This window comes from Cervus elaphus, chromosome 32, assembly GCF_910594005.1.
Source record: "Cervus elaphus chromosome 32, mCerEla1.1, whole genome shotgun sequence".
In the NCBI taxonomy this organism is placed as follows: domain Eukaryota; kingdom Metazoa; phylum Chordata; class Mammalia; order Artiodactyla; family Cervidae; genus Cervus; species Cervus elaphus.
Window position 1 is genome coordinate 40,429,331 of NC_057846.1, and position 24,819 is coordinate 40,454,149.

Consider the following 24,819-nt stretch of genomic DNA (forward strand, 5'->3'; position numbering starts at 1 on the left):
CTAACATTTAAAAGTCAGATCCTGTATTTGAAATCAGTTGAATACATACAAGCATTACCCCTCCAGAAAATGTCAACTGAGACTCATATTTAATGACAGAATATGAAGATTTCTTGATGACAGCATCAAGGGAGATTTTCATTTTACTGTTTTTTCCCCAAATCTACACCAAGAAGAAAATGGTAACAGGAGTTAATTTTATTTTTTTTAAAAAGGGTCCATTATTTTTAGCACAGAGGTCTGCAAAGGTAAAACCAGGTCCTCTATAAAGTAAAAACTTGAAAAAACATGCAGAATCTATATAGGAAGAATGCTAAAATCCCCTAAATGCTAGGAGACTCCATTCTTTTTGCTTATATGTTCTACTCATATTTTAATCACTTCTATGATCAGAGTGATCCTTTGACTATAAGCTATAAATTCTGTATTACCCATTTTGGCTTTCATAATTTAAAAATTGTTTAATTGTCAGTAATGTAATGACAAGGGTGTATTGTTAAAAAAAAAGAACAGAGGTATATTATTTTGTTATAATTTTCTGTTTTAAATCTGTGAGTCATTCATTCTTTTTGGAAATAAGAGAAATATTTTTAAAGAGCCCAAACACACACCTTTAAAAATCAGGAAACATAAACTGCTACTAAGTATGAACAACATGCAAATTATGTTAAAAATTAATATTCTTCTTTCACAAGCCTTTTGACATTTTTACTTCACTGCACACACAAAAAACTGGGGGTGAAAGTTATAGAAAAAAAATATCAGCCATTTGGTTCTAAGAACTTGATCATGCCTCTTTAGTACCAGAAAGGAAATGAGCAATAATATTTACCTTTTAATCACTAAAAGTAGCTAGAATTGATACCATCTAATCTGGCTATCCGGCTATGCTATAGACAAAAAGCACTAACTGAATTTGGTACAGTGACTACACAACTCAATGTCAATCCTTCAATAAAGTGTGTCCTGCTTGAAAATTTTTAATCAAGGAAATTTTTTTGTTTGCTCAGTCGCTAAGTCAAGTCCAACTCTTTGTGACACTATGGACTGGACCATGCCACTGTCAAGGAAATACAAAGTTAATAAACTGAAGTGGTGTTCCATTTGTTTTTAAATTATCTTATCTTTTGAGGGAACTAAAACTGTATCAGTTTACAAGATTTAACATTTATTCACAAAGAAAATAAAGCACTTCTAAAAGCATCCAAGAGTTACACAGTTGGTAGTTACAGGGGTCTATCCATATCTGTAATATAGTGATATAAAAGCAAATTATTTTTGACAAATTGGGCATTTTCTCTCAGTTTGTTAAATTCATATACAAAGGCTTGAACTTGGAGGCTGCTACATAAAGATATTAACTCTACAGGTACTTTTAATTTCCTTATGACTTTGGAATGAAAATTTGAAGATGTCAAAATCTTGAGGTTTGAAAAGAGTGCTGGTCAAACTTTTGAATCATTTAAAGAGGTTTACCTCTCAACCATTCTAGTTGAGGCTAACTGTTTGAAAGTTTAAAGCAAAAAAAAAAAAAAAAGTGCGGGAATCCCCTGGTGGTCCAGTGGTTAGGACTCTGCTTTCACTGTGGGGGACTTGGGTTCAATCCTTGGTCGGGGAATTAAGATCCTGCAAGCCAAGTGGTGCAACCCAAAAAAAAAGTTAAAGTTTCATGTTATGATTAAGGGGAAAATATTTTATTTTCTGAACTATATTTCAGCAATTATACTAATAAAACATCAGTTCTCCAAATGATACCAAGGCTCATAGTATTTTAGTATGTTAAATAAATGTTCTTTATTAGTAAACCTTATCTGGGTACATGACTTAAAGGTACTTTCCGAGGTAGCCTTCTAAAAAGAACTCTAAGCTGGTGACTAATTTCTGGGTTAAACTGGAAAATCTGCTTGCTTTAAAAAATAAACAATTCAGGAGAGAATATATTCCCTGTATACTGTCACATGATTTTACTCATCTATCCACCAAGATACAAAAGGAATCACATCATTTTTATACAATTACCAACATCTACCCAAATCAAAAGTCTCACTCCATCCATATCTCATAAACTCAAGATGTATCAAAAATACTCTTTTAGAACAGGATCTGTTACATGACATTTATTCATCAAGCAACTAAGCAAAAGCATAAGACTGGCCACTCTCTTCAATAAATGAAGAAATAAAATCTGATGCTTAAACAATAAAAATGAAACAGAAATAAATACTGGTAAGGTTTTCTCTTCTTGCTCCCCACTAAGATACAGTATTATTGTCCTACTTTCTTAAAAGACACAGTAATATTCCTACAGAATGCCCTGCTAATCTGTCAATTTGACTCAATTTAAATAAGTGAATACTGTCACAGAAGGCTACATAGTGTATTGTTCCATTTGTGTGAAATGTCCAGAATAGGTCAATCCACAGAGACAGAAAGCAGAGTAATGGTTATGGGGGGTAAGAGGAGGAAACAACAGAGGCTAACTGCTAGTGGGTATGGGATCTCCTTTCAGGTGATGAAAAATACATTCTGGAATCAGCACAAGTTTGTGAATATAATAAAACCCACAGAATTGTACACTTTAAAAAGGTAAATCATATATATATATATATCTCAAATGAATGCTTTAAAAGAAATCAAGAAAGTATTTGCATGTATTTCTCAACAATAAAGTCCACAATATCCATACAAAGTTTTACTGGTTTGTACACACATATACAATGTACTCGAAATATAAAGCTCTACATGTAGTAACCTACAGTGATTAAAAGGTGAGGTACTGGCAAAGAGACAGACAATGAAACAGACTATGACCCGAGACAAAGACCTAAGCTTATACAGGAATTTGGCATGGAACAGAAGAGTTATGGCAGATGAGTGAAGAAAGGATAAGAGATTCAAAGAACGGTACCAGACAACTGTTTATCCACATACGAAAATAATTACACCCTCACCATGTAATATACCACCTCCTGGTGAAATAAAGACCAGATATAAAAAGTCAAACTTTAAAAACTTCTAAGGAAAAATAAAAACATAAAATGGAAGTCAATTATTATGAACTTAAGGTGGGGAGGGACTTCTCAAACATTACATAAAGAGTACAAAACAGTGATGAATAAAATCAACAATATTTTTTTTTTAAACTGTACGTCAAAAGATAACACAAATGAGTGAGAAGACAATTCTCCAGACCAGGGGAGATAAACGCAGTGCACAAAGCAGAACTGGGTTCCACCCTCCAGCTTCTGCCAGAGCTGCTCGGTTCTGGCTATGCTCACTGGCTGTGCCTTGTCATTTCTCATCTGAATTCGAGTAGTAACTTCAAGCCGTTCTTCCGCTTCCAAAGTTGTCCACTCCCAATCTATTCTCTCTAGCATTTACAGTACTTAAACCGCCCCCCCCCCCAAAAATAATGGAATAACTTCCCATGGCTCTCCACATCTCAACATAAACTCCAGAAAGCAAAATGCCTTTTCTAGATTTGGCCCCTGCCGAGTTGTCCAGCCTTCTCTCCTCCTGCTTCCGTTTTCCGACCTTGGCGTCCACCATTCTCTCATTTCCTCTCTCATTGATCGCTCAGCTTTTAAGATTCTGTTCGGATGTGTTTAAATGCCCCAAGCAGCTTTCCCAGACCACCCCTCACCCATCACTAATACACCAGAGAGAGATATCTTGAGCTATAGGAAGGGTATGTATACAAGTGAACATAATCTCAAAACATCAGTGTAAGAAATAAGAGTAAATACTTGATTACATCCATTCTGGATACCAGATGCTGTCTGCTAATTGCCCTCTGTAGGCTGAGACAATGTTGGGCCGAGGTTCATTCCAGCTTCTCCTGCCTTCCCATTCTGCTGCTGCTACAATGGGAGGGAGACCAAAAGTTAGAGCCAACAGGTTGTTCCCACCCCAATCCGCAGAGGTTCCTCTAATAAAACATGTTGTTTACTGAGCACCTACTAGGTACCGGTCAACACACTAAACACTAAAGCTGTAGAGATGAAAATTCAGACGTGGTTTCTGGAATCGCACGGTTTCATTACTACTGGAGAGAGAAAAAAAAGCAATGAAGGGAAAGTGCTGGAGATGAGGCTCCATTAAATGCACTTATTCATTTCATATTGAGGGCCTGTCTTATGTTTGGTCCTAAGTACTAGAGATAAAAGATGAGCAAAACAAGAGTCTCTGTGGACTCAAAGGGACAAGTGCCCTGGATGCCAAAGGAAAGCATCGAGGGTGAGAAGTGGGGGAATGCAGGACAGAGAGGATTCAGGGGACCTCATTTCCAGGTATAGGAAACAAACAGTCCTAAACTGTGGAAGGGAGGGGAGTTACATTAACCTACATCACCTAAAACGGTTAACAGCTTCCTTGGCTTCTTAAGTTTCACACCTTCTAAATGATCTCGATTATATACATATATTTCTTGATATGCTGCAAAACCAAATTACGAGGATTTGATGAAAGCACACTACATAATTCAGGGAAATAAAACAACTTCAATGCCAGAGAATATGGCAAGACTGGAAGTTTACAATGAGGAATGGGACTATTCCATTTCTGAAACTGACGTCAAGTGGTGAGCACATAGTCAATAAACAGGTCAATCACAAACACAAGGGAATGCTACAGCAAGGGGCCACAGGCTTGGATGAATGATGTATGTTAATATGAGCTAACAACCGTTAGGTGACTAGTGTTACTGAAATGCCACAGGCTCCTTTTCAGCAGCATACATTTAGAACTGACTGTACAGTTTTGCTTTGTCCTTCCTAAAAGCATCATGAATAAAGCAGGCAAGTATCTGCACCTTGATTTATATGGCCAACATAAAACCAAATGTAAAGCAGGTAATCAGGACTAAGAGGAAATAAAACAAAATAAAATTTCCCCCTATTTTTAAGCTTTATCAAAAGTTTAGCATGTACTCTTACTATATTTTATCAAGTAATCTTTTCATGAGAATTAACTTATTGTGGAAGATACTTTATTAAGTTCTGGAAATTCAGAGTATAAACACAGCATACAAAAGAGTCACTGGTTGACAGGAGATTCCCCCCCCCAAGGAAACTGAATATTTATATAACTGTATTTATATGAAGCTTGCTAGCATGAATCTGATAATTCTACAGGCATATATAAACTATTAACATATTAACATTCATATTTTCCAAAAGAATAGTTAAACAATGAAGCTTTGTCTTGTGTTCAGAGTATAAAAACTGCAACCACTACTAATGGATTAAGAGAAACTATCACAACATTATCACTGTTGCGGATAACTCATGATAAGAAGAATCTGAAACTAATAAAAGTGAAAAAAGTGAAAGCTAAGTTGCACAGTCCTGTATTTGCGATCCCATGGACTGTAGTTTGCCCGATTCCTCTGTTCATGGAATTCTCCAGGCAAGGGAGTACGGGAGTGGCTTGCCATTTCCTTCTCCAGGGGATCTTCCCTATTCCCTACCGAGGGATCAAACCAGGGTCTCCTGCATTGCAGGCAGATTCTTTACTAACTGAGCCACCAGGTTTGCCCTTTTTTTGATCATTTATAGGCTAATACAAAACCTGGACTAAACACAAAATCACTTTCTATTAGAATGCCAACCTGTATTAGAGGCGTCTTTGAGTTAACTTCAGCATTCAGAGAATTGCCAAATGTGTTCTGATTTCTAAAGTTCATATTTATGTTTAATTTCCAAAGCAAAGGGGAGCCATGCCTTCTTTGGTCATGGAAAAACCAACCAACAAACAAGGCAAAACTGATACTTCACTTCTACCAGAGGGACTGGGTACTTCTATGTTTTGCTCACTGCTGTTAACTCTATCCCCTAGACAGTTAGGGAATGAACAAGGCTGCTAAATGAATACAGGAAAGGCAGAAGAGACAAGAGGAAATTAGTACCTCTATCTTATTGAATGTTCATTTCCAACCAGGTAATGAAGACAGAATTAAGTACAATTTGGCTATCAAACTACAGTCAAAAGTACAACCCCAGGGACTTCCCAGCAGTCCAGTGTTTAAGACTTTACCTTCCAGTGCAGGTGTGTGGGTTTGATCCCTGGTTGGGGAGCTAACATCCCACAGGCCGCAGAGTGCGGCCTCAAACTAAAAAAACCGGCGGGGGGTGGGGGGGGAGTACAATCCCAAATCACAGCATTAGTATTTGCCATAGTAGGACTTCAACTTCATAATCTAAAATTATGCAGATAATTCCAATGTGTACCTCATCAAATGTGCATGTTATATTAACCTCTAAAATTACCGACATTTCCCAAGAGCCAAATATGAGTTACCAAATCAAATTTGGTCTTTAGCATCTGGACTTGACATAACCCACTGATCAAGAAGGAAGTGATCTGGGACTTCTCTGGTGCGCCGGTGGTTTAAGACTCCACGCCCCCAATGGAGGGCGCCCCCACTCCATCCCTGGTCAAGGAACTAGATCCTAATGACACAACTAAAGATTCCATGGGTCACAACTAAGAACTGGTGCAGCCAAGTATTTTAAAAAGTGGCCCAAAATTCAACATATGACAGAATCAGACTAGGAAAGCAACACAACTTATCAAGTTCACACTCTGAAGCAAGGGTTTTCAGCGTCGGCACTGCTGACATTTGAGGAAGGCTGTCATGTGTATTCAAGATATTAATCAGCATTCTGGCCTCTACCCACTAGATGCCTGTAGTCCACCTGCCGGTAATAATTTAAAAAAAAAAATGTCTCTAAACATTGCCAAATGTCCTTTGGAGGGCAAAATTACCCTTGGGTTGAGAACCACTGCCCTAAAAGGATGTTCACCAAAATGGAAATGCTTACTGGAGGCTGTTCTCTTTTGTTTTGTCTTTTGCTTCTCTGTTGAGTCTACAAAGAACAAATAAAGGGCTTCCCTGGTGGTCCAGTGGTTAAGAGTCTGCCTTGCAACGCAGGGGACGCCTGTTCAATCCCTGGTCTGGGAAGATCTCACGTGCTGAGGAGCAACTGAGCCCACACACCACAGCTACTGAAGCCTGTGTGCCTAGAGCCCATGCTCAGCAACAAGAGAACCCACCGCAATGAGAAGCCCGCACACCAGAAGGAAGAGTAGCCCCCACTAGATTCAACTAAAGAAAGCCCGCGTGCAGCAATGATGACCCACCACGTACAAACAATAAAAGATTTAAAAATCTTAAAAAAAAAAAAAAGAGCATGTCTCTTTAGGAAATACAATTCATTAATTATTAATCAAGAAAATGCTCTTATTTCTTCAGCTTGTATCCTATTTTTCAATGACTAATACACAGATGTTTTCCTGAATATGGCATATTCATGAGTATTCAAAAGGTTTAACAAAGAAACCTGCAACAACTCAGAATAGACCCAGATTTTAATCTGTAATATATTAAGAATCTCTCTGAAATGTCAACAAAAATACTTTAAAATGTTTCAAGTAAAGTAATTTATTGAGCACTTACACTGTGATGTTCCAAGTGTTTTACAAGTATTTTCATTTAATCTTTAGAAAACTCCTGCAAAGTTTTGTGCGGTGTCTCCATTTTATAGATGAGGAAACTGAAGGACGAACAGGCTAGGGGGCCGGCCCAAGGTCACACATGAAATGAGGGCAGAGCCAGGAGTCAAAGCAGATAGTCTTGCCTCAGGCCCTGCACCCTTTACCACATGCTATCCTGTCACTAACCATGGAACCACTTTTCTGTCACCTCTGTGACAGATGTGATTCAGAAAGACAACCATTACTGCTTCAGGAAACATCCCTACAATTAACAAAGGCCGCATCTTCAACTTGCATAGAAGCTGTGATGGAGAGAATAAGGACTCCCCAACCAAACACCCACATCCTAAACCCCAGCACCTGCGAACATGCTACCTGATGTGGCAAAAGGGACTCTGCAGTTGTGATGAAGTCAAGGATTTAACAATGGAGAGATTATTCTGGACTGTTCTATTCACATGGGCCCAGGGTAGTGCCTAGGATCCTTACAAGTGAAAAGGGGATGGAGAGGAGTCAGAGAGATGTTTGAAGATGCTCTGCTCTGGCATGGAAAATAAGAGGAAGGGGACCATGGGCCAGGGAACGCAGGCGCCTCTAGAACGCGGAAAAGGCAGGGACAGAGTCTCCTCAAGAACCTCCAGGAGGAACGCAGTCCTGCTCATACCTTGATCTTAGCCCCATGAGACCCACGGAGGCCTTCCAACACCCAAAACGGTAAGACAATAAATGTATACTGCTTCAAATTTTGTTGTGTTTAAGCCACTAAGTGTGACAACATTTGTTAGTGAGTCAAGAGGAAACTAATGCAGTGTCTTCTCTGACAGCATTTCTAAACACTCCCTTTGTCTTTTAGCTCTACTACAAAATATACAGAAAAACATCTATTTCTGCTTTATTGACTACGCGAAAGCCTTCGACTGTGTGGATCACAATAAACTGTGGAAAATTCTGAAAGAGACGGGAATACCAGACCACCTGACCTGCCTCCTGAAAAACCTGTATGCAGGTCAGGAAGCAACAGTTAGAAATGGACATGGAACAACAGACTGGTTCCAAATAGGAAAAGGAGTACATCAAAGCTGTATATTGTCACCCTGCTTATTTAACTTATATGCAGAGTACATCATGAGAAACGCTGGGCTGGAAGAAGCACTAGCTGGAATCAAGACTGCCAGGAAAAATATCAATAACCTCAGATATGCAGATGACACCACCCTTACGGCAGAAAGTGAAGAGGAACTAAAAAGCCTCTTGATGAAAGTGAAAGAGGAGAGTGAAAAAGTTGGCCTAAAGCCTAACATTCAGAAAACTAAGATCATGGCATCTGGTCCCATCACTTCATGGGAAATAGATGGGGAGACAGTGGAAACAGTGTCAGACATTTTTTGGGGCTCCAAAATCACTGCAGATGGTGACTGCAGCCATGAAATTAAAAGACGCTTACTCCTTGGAAGGAGAGTTATGACCAACCTGGATAGCATATTAAAAAGCAGAGACATTACTTTGCCAACAAATGTCCGTCTGTCTGGTCAAGGCTATGGTTTTTCCAGTGGTCATGTATGGATGTAAGAGTTGGGCTGTGAAGAAAGCTGAGTGCCGAAAAATTGATGCTTTTGAACTATGGTGTTGGAGAAGACTCTTGAGAGTCCCTTGGACTGCAAGGAGATCCAACCAGTCCATCCTAAAGGAGATCAGTCCTGGGTGTTCATTGGAAGGACTGATGCTGAAGCTGAAACTCCAGTACTCTGGCCACCTCATGTGAAGAGTTGACTCACTGGAAAAGACCTTGATACTGGGAGGGATTGGGGGCAGGAGGAGAAGGGGACGACACAGGATGAGATGGCTGAATGGCATCACCAACTCGATGGGCATGAGTCTGAGTAAACTCCGGGAGCTGGTGATGGACAGGGAGGCCTGGCGTGCTGCGATTCATGGTGTCACAAAGAATCGGACACGACTGAGCGAATGAACTGAACTGAACTGAACTACAAAATATGCAGGGAGGAGCAAAATTCCCGTAGATTCCTTAACCTAAGATTTGGGGAACACGAAACAGAAATGTCACTGGCAAAGGTTTTAGCCCACCACAACATGAACAGTCCTGTCTGTGGATACAAAGATGGTAATGTGACCTACAACCTGCCCCTAGACAGCCAGGAGAAGCCATTAGATTTTAATTGCTAAGAAGGTGTTGCTGCCACCTTTCACAATGCAGAAGGGAAGGAAAGGATGTCTTCCCATTTTGTTGCCACAATCACTGCTGTTGTCTATGCTCTGGATTTCACTTTCGTGCTGGTCAGAGACGTGACACAAACAACAAACAGGCAGTAAAGCCATCATCATGCATGACATGATAATGCTATGGATCCTTTCAGTACTAAAATACAGTCTCTTTCCATTTGAGACAACCAAAATCTCCAGGCCACACTGGAATTTGTGGTTGATTTCACAAGATTATGTGATGGGTATGGGGAAAACGTGCAGTAGTAAAGACAGCACTACGGTAAGAGCCATTTTTTAAAAGTCTGTTCAACATGTAATAGCCACAGTTAATAAAGAAAAGCCCCCTCGCAGCCATCCAAAAGAACTCTACCAGGCCAACATTTTGTCTAATGAACAATCTCTCACTGGAAGTTTATTTGGTAAAGGTGAATAATGTATATGTTGCCTAAATAAAAACACTTTCATTCACATTTCAAAACATTAACTATTTAAGCCTATGTAAGGAACAGATTAGTAAAAAGAGCATCCTTTTCACACTTACCATGCTGGCATTTAAAGATCAGAACTTAAATCACCCAATTTACTGGAAGAGACATTTGATCTCTGACTACCCACAGATAACTCAAACCACTATCAAACAGTGCTTTTATCAGGTAAAGTACCCATGTCTGCTGCACAGTGATGTCCATTCAAAGATGGTAAGTCAAAACACCACACTGGAAAACCAGAGTTTGGCAGCTCTCTCTGTTCCGACCATCGGCAAACAAGTGACTTCGAGTAAATCCCTTAATCTCTAAGAGGTTAGGAAATAAGGCTGAATACTCAAAAACCGACCATGGAAATATTTTCTCACTTGTTTTTCCATTTTGTCAATTGTATGATGTTTTGTGTGGAGACGATTTATTTAGTACATATGTGTATGCCTAGACAAAAGTTTGTTTTTAAAATAAGAGTTCCCAGAGAAATGCTTCTATACAAAATCATTCTAAACGAATCCCATAAATTGCTCACGCCAACACCACCAACAGAATCAAAAGCTGAGCCTCACCCTGCCTAGTCCCAGGCTCTAAGTGGCTTCTTCCAGATATATTAATATATCTAATTCCGCACAAAGTCTTTTTGTCCTTTTGTTTGTGACATGGTTCATTACTGAACATCAACTATGTACCAGGCCCTGTTCTAGGTCCTGGGAAATCAAAGGAAATATGATCCTGGTCTCATGGAGCTTAAAGAAGCATGAAAACGTCAGATGATGATAGGCTATCAATACTATAAAACTGGATACAGTGACTGCAGGATACAGTAACTCCTGGATTGTTATCAAAAGGATTAGTAGAATCCAAACCAGGAATTAGTCATATAGAAAGACTGGAGGAAGACATGTGAAGAAGTGATTACCAGCCATATCTTTTATTTTCTTTCAAGTTCTCTTTGTCTCAAAGGCTTCCGAGGCTATAGTAAAAAGATTTAAATAACAGTTTATAGTCACTTATTCCACGTAATATAAGAAGTTTAAGATTTCAAAATTATTTAACCATGACACCAAAAAATTACTGAAACAAAACCATTTTGTTGATCAGTTGTACACAGTCTGTTTATAACTGCAACAATCAAAAGTTTTCTAAAATACTTTTATATTTTAAATTGTTTTACTTAAAATTTTTAAATATTTAAAATTTGTATGGTTTAAAATAATAATCAAATAACAGCTGTTTCCTGTGAATGGATTTATTTACTATCTAAAATAATGAGCATTTGAAAAAATGAGATTTTAAAATCCCAACCCCACAAAAACACAATATACCATAACCACAAGGGCAAAAAATGTGAAAATGTCCACTTCTACTCAATTCCTTCCCTTCAAGAATATCTAAATCTGTGCTATTCATGTGTGATTAATTTTAAAACAAGGTAAAGTTAAATAAAATTTAAAATTTAGTTCTCAAGTACACTAGCCACATTTCAAGTGCTCAAAATCCACAGTGGTGAGTGGCTACTATACTGGACAGCCAGAGATAGTGTATACCATCTCTGCAGAAAACTCTATTGGTCAGTGCGGATGTAAATAATTTCTCAAATTTGACCCAAACACAAACATCCTAAAAAAAGCTTATAAAAATAAGGATGAGAATACATTTTTTTTCAAGAAATTGGTGAACAATACTGTAAAGCTAGACAGAAATCACATACAAGGAAATTGAGCAGTCAGACCTGCATGCCAGAATAAGGTAAGATAAATCAGGGACAAGGGAAAATGTGCTCTGACTTTGGCCTTGAAGTCGTGAGCCTTCAGTTTTCATTGTGATTCTACCTCTCTGGCTTGGCTTCATGAATTCTGAAGACATACAACATATTAGGACTTCTGTTTACAGCCCATAGTAAAGGTTAAATGAGGTGATCCAGACCACCCGAAATGACCCCAAACAAGGGGAAAACAAACTATGATTCCTCCCAGTCACCAACACATAAATGTACGGTTTGGATATGCATGCTGACAAGAACATATGTGATTTTAAAAATTAACTTTATTGTCTTACCTACCCGATTGACATTATTTAAAGGTGTTAATTATTTGCAATAACGAACTATTACATTGAATTCACAATCAATACCTATTTATAAAAATAAGATTTTAAGGGTAAAGCATGATCACCATATTTCTTTCTACAAAATTCAAAGTGTGTTACAGAAGTGGCACTTTTTATCAATTTTAATTTTTCTGAGTGTATACCACTAGTAATAGAGCAACACTATTTTTTTTTAAACTTTTGATTTTGTAGTAGGGTTAGCCGATTAACAAACAATGCTGTGACAGTTTCAGGTGAAGTGTGAAGGGACTCAGCCATACACATACATATATCCACTCTCTCCCAAGCTCCTGTTCCACCCAAGCTGCCACAGAACACTGGGCAGAGTCCCATGCAGCAACACTATTTTTAAAACATTATTGTTATAAACATAACTACTCTGTAATCTGTTTAGTGTCATCACCTCAAATATATTCTAGAATTTTTACTTAATAATTTTCCACTAAAAATATGTTAAGAGAAAGATGATGGTCAAGGACATTAAAATATCCTGCATAAGGGAGTGACCTATGTGAAATTAAACACAATTAGTGAATGAAATACAAAAACAAACAAACAAAAAGAAATACAAAAACAAAAAAAACCCCAAAACCTCACTCTATAATTTCATTTAACCAGGAGCCCTGTCACTAAATACAGTCATACAATTTTCACTTGACTATTAAGTTACTATTCCATTAAGTTACACAACATTTTAGGTTGCTTTATAGTTCTTATTTTTTCCTGACTAAACCACATTACTATTGAACTTCCTTGCACCAATACAAAACACCCAATTTCCCTTATCTATTTGGTTTAACCTCGCCATCCTCCCTTTGTTCTTGACCACATTGGGCAACAACAGATATGGCAACCACTGAAAGAAAATTCACATTAAATTATTTTCCAATCCCTTACGTCAAGGAGACTAGCTCACAGTGAAAATTATGACAAACTATGTGACTTACATCCGTCATCTTGTTCCACCTACTATGAAGTCTAGTAAACTAACAAGTTCATCCACATAGTTTCCTTCCTCTTTCCCTGGCAAAATTTTTAATTATAGTAAATTGGTTTGAGATTGTTCAAATTTTACTTTCTTTTACCATAGCAAGGCAATGTATCACAGAAATGATATGTAGTTTTTAAAGTACTAAGCAATTTATCATAACATCTAAAATGATAATGTACTAAGTTTATCTTTCCTATAAAGACCACTGTTTTTTTCATTTGGTTCATTGCTTTAGTATTTTAGGTTCAGTTGCATTCAACATTTCACCTTTAAAACAAAAATGAAGAAAATATAAGGGACTTTATACCATATATTCAAATTTTACATTGTCACTTATTTGCTTCATCAGAACACAAAGCGTTGGTGAAGCTATAGCCATCAAGCTACAACAGTGCAAGAAAATTTTGACTGGAAAGTTAACTTCATGTTTATACTTGCACCAGCATGAATTCTCTTTACTAACTGAGAAACACCCATATAGCCCATGCAAAGATTGGCTCAAGCACTAATTACCATTCAACCTTCAACATCTATGGAAGTACATTTAGGCCAACTAAGTTCACATCTTCATCCATGAAACATCTGACTAAAGATCAGTTCATTTTGCATGTTATTTTTCTTATATTAAAAAAAAACATTTATTATCAGCTACGTGCCGGGTCTAGTTCTAGGTATGCTCTAGCACTTCTAGTTTGGATCCCTATAATTTCAAAAAGTAGTTATCTCCCCACTTTAGAGGTAAGGAAACACTCAGCCCCAGTGCTAAGAGGCACGGTGGGGAGAACTGAGTTCTCCTTGACTCTGGCCCTATATTCCACTGCCCACTGAGTCTAAAAAAAAAAAAAAAGGATGTTTTGTTAAATGGCTCAAAGCAAACAGAACAACTTTCAGGGTGAAGGTCAGTCAGAGCAAAGCAAGTCTCTCAATAAAATCAAAGCCATACTTTTCATATGATGATAAGTTTGCCTCAGTCGATTATATAGGTAGAGCATACTTTCCATACACAGTTTCTTAAAAAGGCTGTTTCTAAATAAAATCTGAATGAAAAGAAAGGTATTTTTAAACCATATACAACACGTCTCATTAAAGGCATCTTGACTGAACAGAAAGATCATTTTATAATTTAAAAAATCTACCACATACTTTATGTCATGTTTTCTTAACATAAGAATATGAGCATCTTGGTTTCATAGGTGAGTTTTAACTCACTCCATACACAGATACAAGGTATGCATCAGTTATATTTTAATAAAGCTGGAAATAAAAATTTTCAAAAATAAATTCTAGGAATTATAAAGGAAAAAACTACCATACAAGCTGTTGTGTCCTTGTATACTTATACTATGCTTTTAAAAGCCACAAATAAATGCAATTTTTAAAAAACAAAGCCTGTATGGTATTGCTGGGAGTTTAAATTTGTTCAAACTTTGCTGGAAATGTTCTAAAATCGACTGTGGTGACAGGTGAACAATTCTGTGAATATACTAAAAACCATTACACTGTACATTTTAAATGGCTGAATTGTATAGTATGTGAATTATTTTTCAACAAAAAATGTTATTTAGAAAAACTTTAATTCTACATTTATTGTAATGAAATCATTACAGTCATACAATTTTTTAATATGTAAGAATGTTCATCAAATTACAATATCTAAAAACTGCAAACTGCCTAAGATACCATCAATAGAATAATGATAAACAGATATGCCACACACACACAATGAAATTACATATCAAATTAAAAAAATCACATTCTCAAGAAAATTCATTTCACAATAAAGCAGCTTATAAAATAATATTGTGCACTGTTACAATTTGTTAAAAAAATATATGCATAGGAAAGACACTGGAAGGATACAGAAGAAAATGTTAACTACAGCTATTTCCAGTTGGTAAGATTTCAGGGGATTATAATCTTCTTTATATCTTACTGCAGTTTTCAATTTCTCTATAATAAACAAGACTTACATAATTTAAACATAATAAATGTTTTTAAACTAGCAGCCACTTTGGAAAGGACAATTTTTCATTAAAAATTAAAAACTATTAGGGCTATCAGCATTTCTTTGGGGTGCTACCTGTTTAGACCTATAGGCATGAAGGTGTAATTAATTAATGCCTTAACCTCAATACCCTAATTCCATCACACAATAAAACAAATTATAATGATCAAGGCGTACATGTACAGGTGATAACATAGAAAACATGAGATGACCAAAAGCATATTAACCCTACTTAAAACACAAAGCCAAATTACCTAATTTAGGTTTAAAAACTATCATATCAAATTATGTTTGTTTCCGTATCTAGGAAAGCTCAACATATATGCTCATTTCAAGATTTAAAATAAACTTTTCTCATTCTTGTAGGAGGAAAAATTAGCTAGGCATGTATTTAATGTTCACCCAACATAAAAAAGAACAACATTCTTTTGGGATTCTAGGTAAAAGATAACAAAAAGCTTCTTACCACAATCAAACATGAAATACCATATTCTGATGTATTTGGATCCTGAAGAGATCATGAGAAACACAGAGGGCCTAAAGTAACAAAATTACAAAAGCCAGAAAAAGGCTTCAATTTATGTATGCAGATGTCTTTTGTCATTTATAAAAATGTCCTTCACAAAGTCCACGTTGGAGAATTTTACTCAAATAGACTGTGTTCATCAGGTAGTCAGAGAGGAAAAAAATTCAACTTTTTTCTGCTACCAAAATCCTCCAGAGACGTCCCGGTCCAGTGGGTAAGACTCTGCACTCCCAATGCAGGAGGCCAGGTTCGATCCCTGGTCAGGGAACTAGATCCTACATGATGCAACTAAGACCTGGTGCAGCCAAATAAGTAAATATCTTAAAAAAAAAAAAAAAAAAACCCAAAAGCCAACATTAACCTTTCCATATCTGTAAGAAAATGGTCTAGAAATCAAGGGGAGCATATTAAAATAGGTTTCTCCAGTTAAGAAAGAAATTTGGTTCACCTAGCCAAGATGCAGTGAGGGTAAAACTCAAGATGCACCACGGATGAAGAGTCAACATAGACTGCCACTGCTGATTGCCTCCTCATGGTTACATTAATGTGAAAGCAAGAGTCAAACTAGTTTTTGTAAATAAGATACATAAGTTAGGAGATTATTGATATAGGCAAATCTGACATTTTCGAAGCAAAAGCCATTGTTTAGTGTTTGCACATAAATCTAAAACCAGTAGTCACTGAATCTGACCAAAAAGTGTAACAGAGACGAACTCTGAAGAAACAACTTTGTGTAACACAGCATCATTGTTGTAGGATTCAGAATTATTTTTTTCCACATTCATTAGTAAAGCACCAATATTTCAAATCACTAAATGACTACACCAAATGTTAGGAAACTTTTTTTTTTAATTGTCTAGGTAACACTTTTGATAACAACAAAAACTGGTGATTCAGTTTTTACTGAGTGCTGACCCCTCCCCTCTTGGTTATTCATTTTTCCGCTTAGTTTTCAGCACATCATTATCCCTCAAGACCAACTACCACTACAGCAGTATCACTTAAACCGATGACGCTGTCTTTGCAGCTTTTCTTAAAGGACTTATTACCTGGGAGATGACTCCATGATGTCCACTGTCTAATTATTTGTTTATACTGTGCATTTAGGTTTTATGCTTTTTTATATATATATGTCACATTTTACAACTTAAAAAGTCTTTAAAGAGGGCTTTTAAGGTATTGTTTGTTTTTTATGTATAGCTTTCTTATGACTCCACAGTAACACAAGACTCACCAGACACAATACCATCTTGCCTAAGGCCAAAATGCCAGTAGGCAAGCCTCCACATGAGACTTCCTAATCTTCGTTATCGCAAATCAATTTGATAAACTAAATTTTGTTTCACCCACAAAATCTGAGGAAGCAACATATTTTTTTAATTTAAAATATCTACTTATTTAAATTGAGTTAAATAATCCTTGGGCTTTCCAACTTCACACACACATGTTATTGTGCTGGAATTCTATCAAACAGGCTTCCCCAGTGGCTCAGAGGTAAAGAATCCACCTGCAATGCAGGAGACTGTGGAGATGCAGGTTTGACCCTTGGGTCAAGAAGATCTCCTGGATGAGGAAATGGCAACCCACTCCAGTGTTCTTGCCTGGAGAATCCCTTGGGCAGAGGAGTCTGGCAGGCTACAGTCGCTGGGGTCAAAAAAGAGTGGGACACAACTGAGTGACTAAACAACAACAATTCTATCAAATATCTCAGAAGGTGTCATGTAAAAGCAAAGGATCATTAGACCGTAATATTCATATTCATGCATCGTTAAAATGGAAACTATATGAAAGTAAATTTTTTTTTCATTTTCCTACTCACTTTCCTTTCAATATAATTCTAAACCTAGATGAAAAAGGGAACCTAGTAGAAAGAGCTCTCATTGTAGATCACTCAGTGATAACACAGATTCACATCTATCGATAAAATTTAAAAATAAGCCAAGAACCATTTATCAAAGAGCTTTTCAAATTCAAAATCTGTTAACAGGCAGATATGCCTTAGAAGTACCGACACACATTCATTTAGTAAAAATTGAACATTCTCTAAATCACAAAATTTTAAATGTGCCTTTTCCCTTATTGTCATGTTACCCTGCATGAGCACAATGTAACACAAAAGTGTTTAAAAATACTTATTAAGTCCTTACTAAGGTCAACAATAAAAACAAAACAAAAACCCTCTGCGTATTTTAAAAAGTGTTAGGTAGTCATAATATAATCAATTGCTTAAATTTACCTGTATTTTATTTATTAAAAGATTAGCCTGCAGAAGTAAAACTCACCATTCATTTAAAAACTCAAGTGCTGGACACGGTGTTTATTAACATATGAATAAATCAGCTGCCTCCTTCAACATATAATAGACTTTTTTTTTGAAGTAAAACTAAAAACAGCATTGCATCAAACACAGATTTTATGGATAGACATCAAATTCTAAACCTTTCTAAAGCTCTAATGATTTTAATTTTTTAAGTGTTTAAAACAGATTTTTTGTTCTAAAAGAACTCAGTGAATGAGTATCCAAGGTTATGAATTTTCTTCTTATAGTAAAAAATAATTTAAAATAATCAATGGTGCCTATGATTTTTAAAAAAAAAAAAACTTGTCTTCAATTAGGTGCTTTTAGTTCATTTAACAAACTTACTACTGTCTCAGTCTTCTTTCCAAATTCTTTTCCAGGACCAAGCTGGACCTCTTTTCTTTTTTAAAATTTCATTGATAATTTAATTAAAACAGGAAAAATTCTGCCAAAACCACTTGATTACTCAAAACACAAAATTCAAGATACCTGGGCAAGACTCACTTATGCATGTAAAAATATTTTGTGTGTATGTTATATGTACGGCATGGTGAACAAAGTACGGAAAAAAAGAAGAGCCTTGACCTCACTGCAAGTTAAGCCCCTTGCGCTCACTATACTAACCATGCCTAACCTTGGGTATTCCCCCTCACCTTGAACTTTGACAGAAAGCACAAGTACATTCACAATGAAGTAACGTGATGTGGTATAAAGCAGTGGTCCCCAACCTTTCTGGCACCAGGGACCCGTTTCATGAAAGATAATTTTTTCTAGAGACCAGGGTGGAGGGGATGGTTTCAGGATGATTCAAGAGCATTACATTTATTGTGCACTTTATTTCTATTATTACTACTTCAGCTCCACCTCAGTCATCAGGAATAAGATCTCTGAGATTGGGGACCCCTGGGATAAAGGTAACAGGTTTGTTACCAAAGCCTTGGACTTAACTTTTTGGTCTCTGTAATTTCTCTTGTAAAATAAAGTAGTTGGACTATATCTCTTCTATATAAAGAGGCTGTCAGGGACTTAATTCAGGATCTGCTATACTACTTATAACAGCAAAAACTTGTTAACAACTTAACATTCCATTCCAAACAATGGAATACTATATGACCCTTTAGAAAAACAAAAAGAAAGCTGTAGGTCCATGTGTGCTGGTTTACAAGGATGTCCCAGGTAGACTATTAAAACAAAAAAAGCAAAATGCGAACAGTGTGATCCAATTTTATGTATTTTAAGACAAATGTGTATACATATGTACAGGAATTTTCTAGGAGGACACACAAGAAACCTCAAAATGGCTATTGTGGAGAATGGAGTGCTAACTTTAAAAAAGTCTCTCAATCTTTTTTAATATTTGAAAAAATTTAAATACTTAACATGTATTATTTTTATGAATTTTCTAAAGAGTAAAAGTAAAGGTCTTCTGATTCGGGTTTTATAATTAGAAAAGAACCTAGGTTCATATACTGGCTTTGTTCTTTACCATCTGTGTGTTATTAAGTTATTTAGCTCAATTTCTCCACCTGTAAAAAAGGAGTTAATAGTACTAACCCCACACAACTGTTGGAAGTATAAAAGGAAATCATCCACAAAAGTCAATCCGCCTAGCACATGTTTACAGGACAACAACTATCAGCAGCTATTCCTAGTGTTACTATTATGAACTCCAGAAACTGAATACCCAGTTTCTGGATACTTAGAATCAGACAATTGACTGAGGACTTTGACAAGTCATTCAAGCATGACCAACCTCAAGTCAACCAATTTCCTTTACCCAAAACTCATTCAATCTGATCAATCTAAGAAATGACATATCTAATAACTTAAAGTTAAAAAAAAAAAAGCTATCACAGGCTGCAAGTGAGCTAATGATGGACATGGTAATGAGAGCAAAGTCTGGATTTTAATTAAGAATCATCTATCCAGAGTAGCCTTCCTCATTATATGGCTCCCTGGCCAAGGAAGCAGAATCCTCAGGGCAGCTGGGCAGGGCACCTTTCTCTTTACAAAATTCTGAATCTTTACAAAAGGCTGAATTTATAGGAGTACTTTTTCTTAAGTAATGCAAGCTTCCAAGAATCTTTTCTTATTTTAATATACAACAATCTCTCATTTTCCTAAAAATGTATGGCACTGTTAGTTCATTTACAAATTAACTACAAATAACATGTCAATCAAGCGGGAGATATAAAAATGAAACCACCATATAAAGAAATTCCCCCAAAAAAGCATACTGAATGGTTTTTTTGAGAGTAGCTTTTTCTCATAAGATTCTTTAAAAATTCAGGCTGAATATTATCAAATCAAAAACACTCCAAGCTGTAAATCTAACCCCTCTTCTGAAAGTGCTCTCCCAGAGTAACACTCTAATAATATTATATTTAATTTTTCCAAAAGAACAAGAATATATCTTAAAATTCTATTTAACAACTTGAAAGGATAATGCACTAAGATTAAATGAAAATGTAGAACAACTGGTTTGAGTCCATCATATTAAAATTTTAACAGGCCTTACTCGGTATTAGAGAACAATTTCAATATCAATATGATGGATTAAAGTTTGGATTCCCCCAATTACAATAATACAGCAAAAACAAAAGGTCACTCACACATTTAATCCTTTTCAGTAGGAAAAGAAAACAGGCTCCACTTAGTTTATCTAAATTTGTTAGTATTTAAACCGTTAAAATAGTAACTATTTTCAAATCACACAAGTAGATACATTTGAATACATTAGAGAGTTACTGTTGCTTTCCTGGAGAGTGTGATCTGAAGTTTCCACCAAAAAAACCTGGCACCTGAATGATGCTCTGAGATCTGCATGCCTACTTCACAGATCACTGCACTGTGCTGAACTGACATTTGGAGATTGTATTGAGCAACTGTATGAAAGCAAAGGGAAGGGATGGAGGAGGGTTTATTTTAAAAAAGAAAACATTTAACACACCCATCCTCTATAAGCAAGAGCTATCAGAAAAACCATTAAAAAATACACACATTTCTAATTTTCCAACACTCAAACTATGGAAAGTAGATACTCTACCACAGGAGACCTTCCAATCCACTCTTCTCCCCCACACAGTGCTTTGCCAAGAGCACAAGACCAAGTAAAACAACCCAGGCAATTTCCTTGTTTACTCAAAGAATTGCAAAAAACACGTTGACTGCCTCCGAAGCTTCTGAAACAAATGCATTTGCAATATTCAAAAGACTTTTCATGATCATGCTTGAAATAGAGAGACTAGTTATGATTCCTTCACCCAGTATTAAATATACTTTTAACTTTATTAAAAGGGTTAAATTTTACACTGCAGCTCATTAGCATGCCGTGTTCGCAACCAGAAGGAAGAGGGAAAAGAGAGGTGGGAGAAAGCAGCGAAACACACAAGATGGAAAACATTACTACCTCCTTTGGTGGTTATGAATAATTTTATATGACCCCAAGATGCATGGGAAGAGTTCATGAATAGAAAGAAGGGGGGTTAAAAATCGGAACTGGCCCCTTCCAGATTCCTACTGATGTCGGAGACAAGAAGGAATTTATTTACACTGCAGTGCCTGGCAGCAAACATGGCTGCCCCTGCCCCCTTTAAATCTGAATAGTCTTCACTCCCTCACCAAAACCATCAAATTATGGCCATGGCTCTCCCTGTCTTGCTACCATTACAGGAACACACCTCCTCCTCCCTCAAAGCAGTAAAACCCACACCTCTCCATTTCACAACACCATAACCACTAGCTTCTCCATTCTCGAGCCTTGAAAGAAAACGCACAGAATAACAAATATAGGAACAAAGGCTTTCCCTTCCTAACACTCCAGCAACCCCCCTGCCCCTTCTTTTCCTTCCACTCTGACGCTTGGCCCGTAGTTCTCACCCCTTGTCAACATTCACTTCATTTCCTTCCCGAGCCCAATCCTGGGTCTCCCGGTTTCCTGAGTCTATTTCCTATCTTCCAATTGCATCCTGTCTCAATCACTTCTTATCCCTTTTTCCTAATCCACCTTTTCCTCCACTTCCATTCCCTCAGAGTGCCCTTGGGGCCTTGTCTCTCCATCACATTCCTTCTCCTTCCCCCAGACTCTCCTCTAGTTCACACACTCCACCCCCAAACCTGCCTATTTCACAGTCCGCCCAGGTCTCCCATCTCCGAACCCAACTCTTCTCCTCGCTCCCTGCCCCCTCCCCCGTTCCATCCTTATCCCCGCCCCCATCCCACCTCTACTCCCAATTCCCAGCTCAGCGCCACTCCATCCCTCATCCCAGTCGCTACCTCCCCAGCCCCACCTCCCAATCCCCTCCACACCCCCACCCTGCCCCATCCTTCCACACCCGCCTCGAGCCCCTCCGGGCCACCCAGTGGTCCTCCCATTCCTGCTAAGGTCTTTCTCCCGACCCGGGTCCCATTCCTAGGTCGCCCCTTCCTCGTCGTCCCCTCCACAGTCCTCCCTTCCAACACACACACACACCCTCACACACTCTTTCTCTCACACACACATACACACGCGCATTCACTTTACCTTCAGTTTGTTCCATTCTAACCCCCCGGCCGTGTCAGTAGGATCACAGGAGAGACACGGAGGCCCGGAGTGGGGCTGGGGCGCGGGCAGCCGCCGGGGCCACGGCGGGAGGAGGCGGAACCAAGCTAGGCCTCATGAAATCCCCGGGCTAGATTTCCCCCGCGCCGGACGCCTCTGCCATGGCCGGCCGGCACCGAGGAGGGGGCCACGGCCGGGCCGGGCCGGGGCCGACCGCGCAGCGAGAGGAGGAAGGCTGTGGGCGGGAGGGTGGGCGGCGGAGCCGGAGGGATGGGGGTCGCCGCGCAGCTGCAGCTCCCACAGACGTGCCCGTGGCTGGCGGCCGGGCCGGGGCAGCAGGGTCCTCGGTGCTCGACGCGGCCTCGCGCGCCTCTCCGCGGGCGATCAATGTGGACAGTCCCCCTTGGCCTCGGCCTCCGCCTCCGTCCTGGCCGCCCGCTGCCGCCGCCCGCTCCCGCCGCCGCCGCCGCCGCGCACAAAGCCCCCCCTACTCCGACTCTCCGGGCGCCGCCGCCGCCGCCGCCGCCAAATCCTCAGCCGCTGATTGGCCGCTGGCCGCGGCTCCTGCCGGGAAATGCAGTCCGGGGCTGGGGGCGCCAAGGGCCGAAAGGAGGAAGAGGCTCGTCAGCCTGTGGAGAGGAGGGGCGGGGGTGGGGGTGGGGGGAGCCAGAAACGCGAGCCGCCCGGCGGAGTCTAGACGAGAAGTGAGACCGCAGGCGATCCGGGCGGAGAGACAGGAAGGCGCGATGCGAAGGCCGAGTGAAAAACAAAACAAAACTAGAGGACGGGGTGGAGGTTGGGCCTGTGAGGCCAAAGTGTGCTCGTGCGTGTTCCTTGATGCTTGAGGAAATAACAGCGTCTGTCAGTCACCCGACGGCGGGACTCCGGGGTGACACCGCGAGGCCGTCCCCAGACCTTAGAAATCCCCCTGCAGACGGGCGCCCGGCTGATAAAGATGAGCGGGGGCGGAGGGGCGGGGAAGGGGACAGAGATGTCTGTGCCTCCCTGACTGGCTCCCGACTGTCAAAGAAGAGCTCCGCGTTCCACCCGGCTGTCTCAGACCGGAGCCCGTTGGGGGCCAGGCCCGGACGGCAGTTCTGCTCAGACGCCTCCCGGGCAGGCCTCGGGCCCCCGCATGCCCGCTTCCTGCTCGCCCCGCGGGCCCGGAGGCTTGTGGGTAACGGGGGGAAAGGCGGCGCAGCCCGCACCCCGACCCCGAGGGCTCCCCGCCCATCACGTGCCGTGCCCTCGCCTGCTCGCCGGCCACACCTCCGCTTCGAGGGATGGGGGCGTTGGTACTCGTCCAAGCTCACGCACGCTGGAAGGAGAGGGAGGAAGCGGGAATCGAGATTCTCTGTTACCCTATATCCACCCACCCACTCCCCCATCCTAGGAAACTTATGTGAAACAATAGAAGGTCTCAGGTGCGTGACACGGTAAACGAGTCTTGCAGGAGTGTGACGGTTTGGTGATATTTCCTGGGGCCTGGGGATAATGACTTAGGACGCGGCAGCGCAGACGTGAATGTACAAAGGAAACACAGGCAGCGAGATGAGGAAACCAATACTCGGTTCCGAGAATCATGAAGTCATATCACCCACCAGACGTTAGACTCTCCACCGACGTTACAGTGCGGGACCTATTTGGTACTGTTACGGGCAATTCCTGCTATCTTTATCTGTAAATACCACTTAAACAGGAAATTTAAAAAGTCCTACATAACAATGATTTTCATGGTTACTAATTGTGGATTCGTTTTTAAAAAGAACCACCCTGTTAATAATTCTAAATTACGATATTCAGAATTAGGATCTCCATTACTATCCTTAACTATTTATACACCTATACTTGTGCGGTTGCTATGCTTGTGATACCAGAAGTTAAAGGAATCAATAAAAGCACATTTTTCTTTGTTTTAAATGTCTTTTTAGAACACAAATCTCCAAAGGGGTTTTGTGAACTTATTTCAAATGTTTGATTCTACCTCCTGGAAAGAGAGGTTAAATTGGTCTTTTTTTCTTTTTCTTTCCTAAGATCCTTTCTACCTCCATCTTCTTTTCCATCTTCCTGTATCTTTCTTGCTTTGTTGATATGCCGTTTCCTTGGCCTGACACTGGGATTGTCCCCTTGAGGAGAATGTGGAAAATTATTCC

General features: G+C 39.2%; 1 protein-coding gene across 6 annotated transcripts in view; it reads right to left on the reverse strand.

Moving 5' to 3' along the window:
* The window catches only part of NSD3 (nuclear receptor binding SET domain protein 3), a 99,134-nt gene extending 76,350 nt beyond the window's left edge, over positions 1–22,784 (reverse strand). For 4 of the 6 annotated variants that reach the window (XM_043893273.1, XM_043893271.1, XM_043893270.1 and 1 more), the window contains exon 1: positions 22,649–22,762. The gene's annotated coding sequence lies outside the window, so the exon portion shown is untranslated. Of the gene's footprint in view, positions 1–3,746; positions 3,861–22,648 lie in introns of all 6 variants that reach the window. The other 2 variants (XM_043893268.1, XM_043893269.1) reach the window with 2 other exon arrangements.
* Between the last annotated feature and the right edge of the window lie 2,035 nt (positions 22,785–24,819).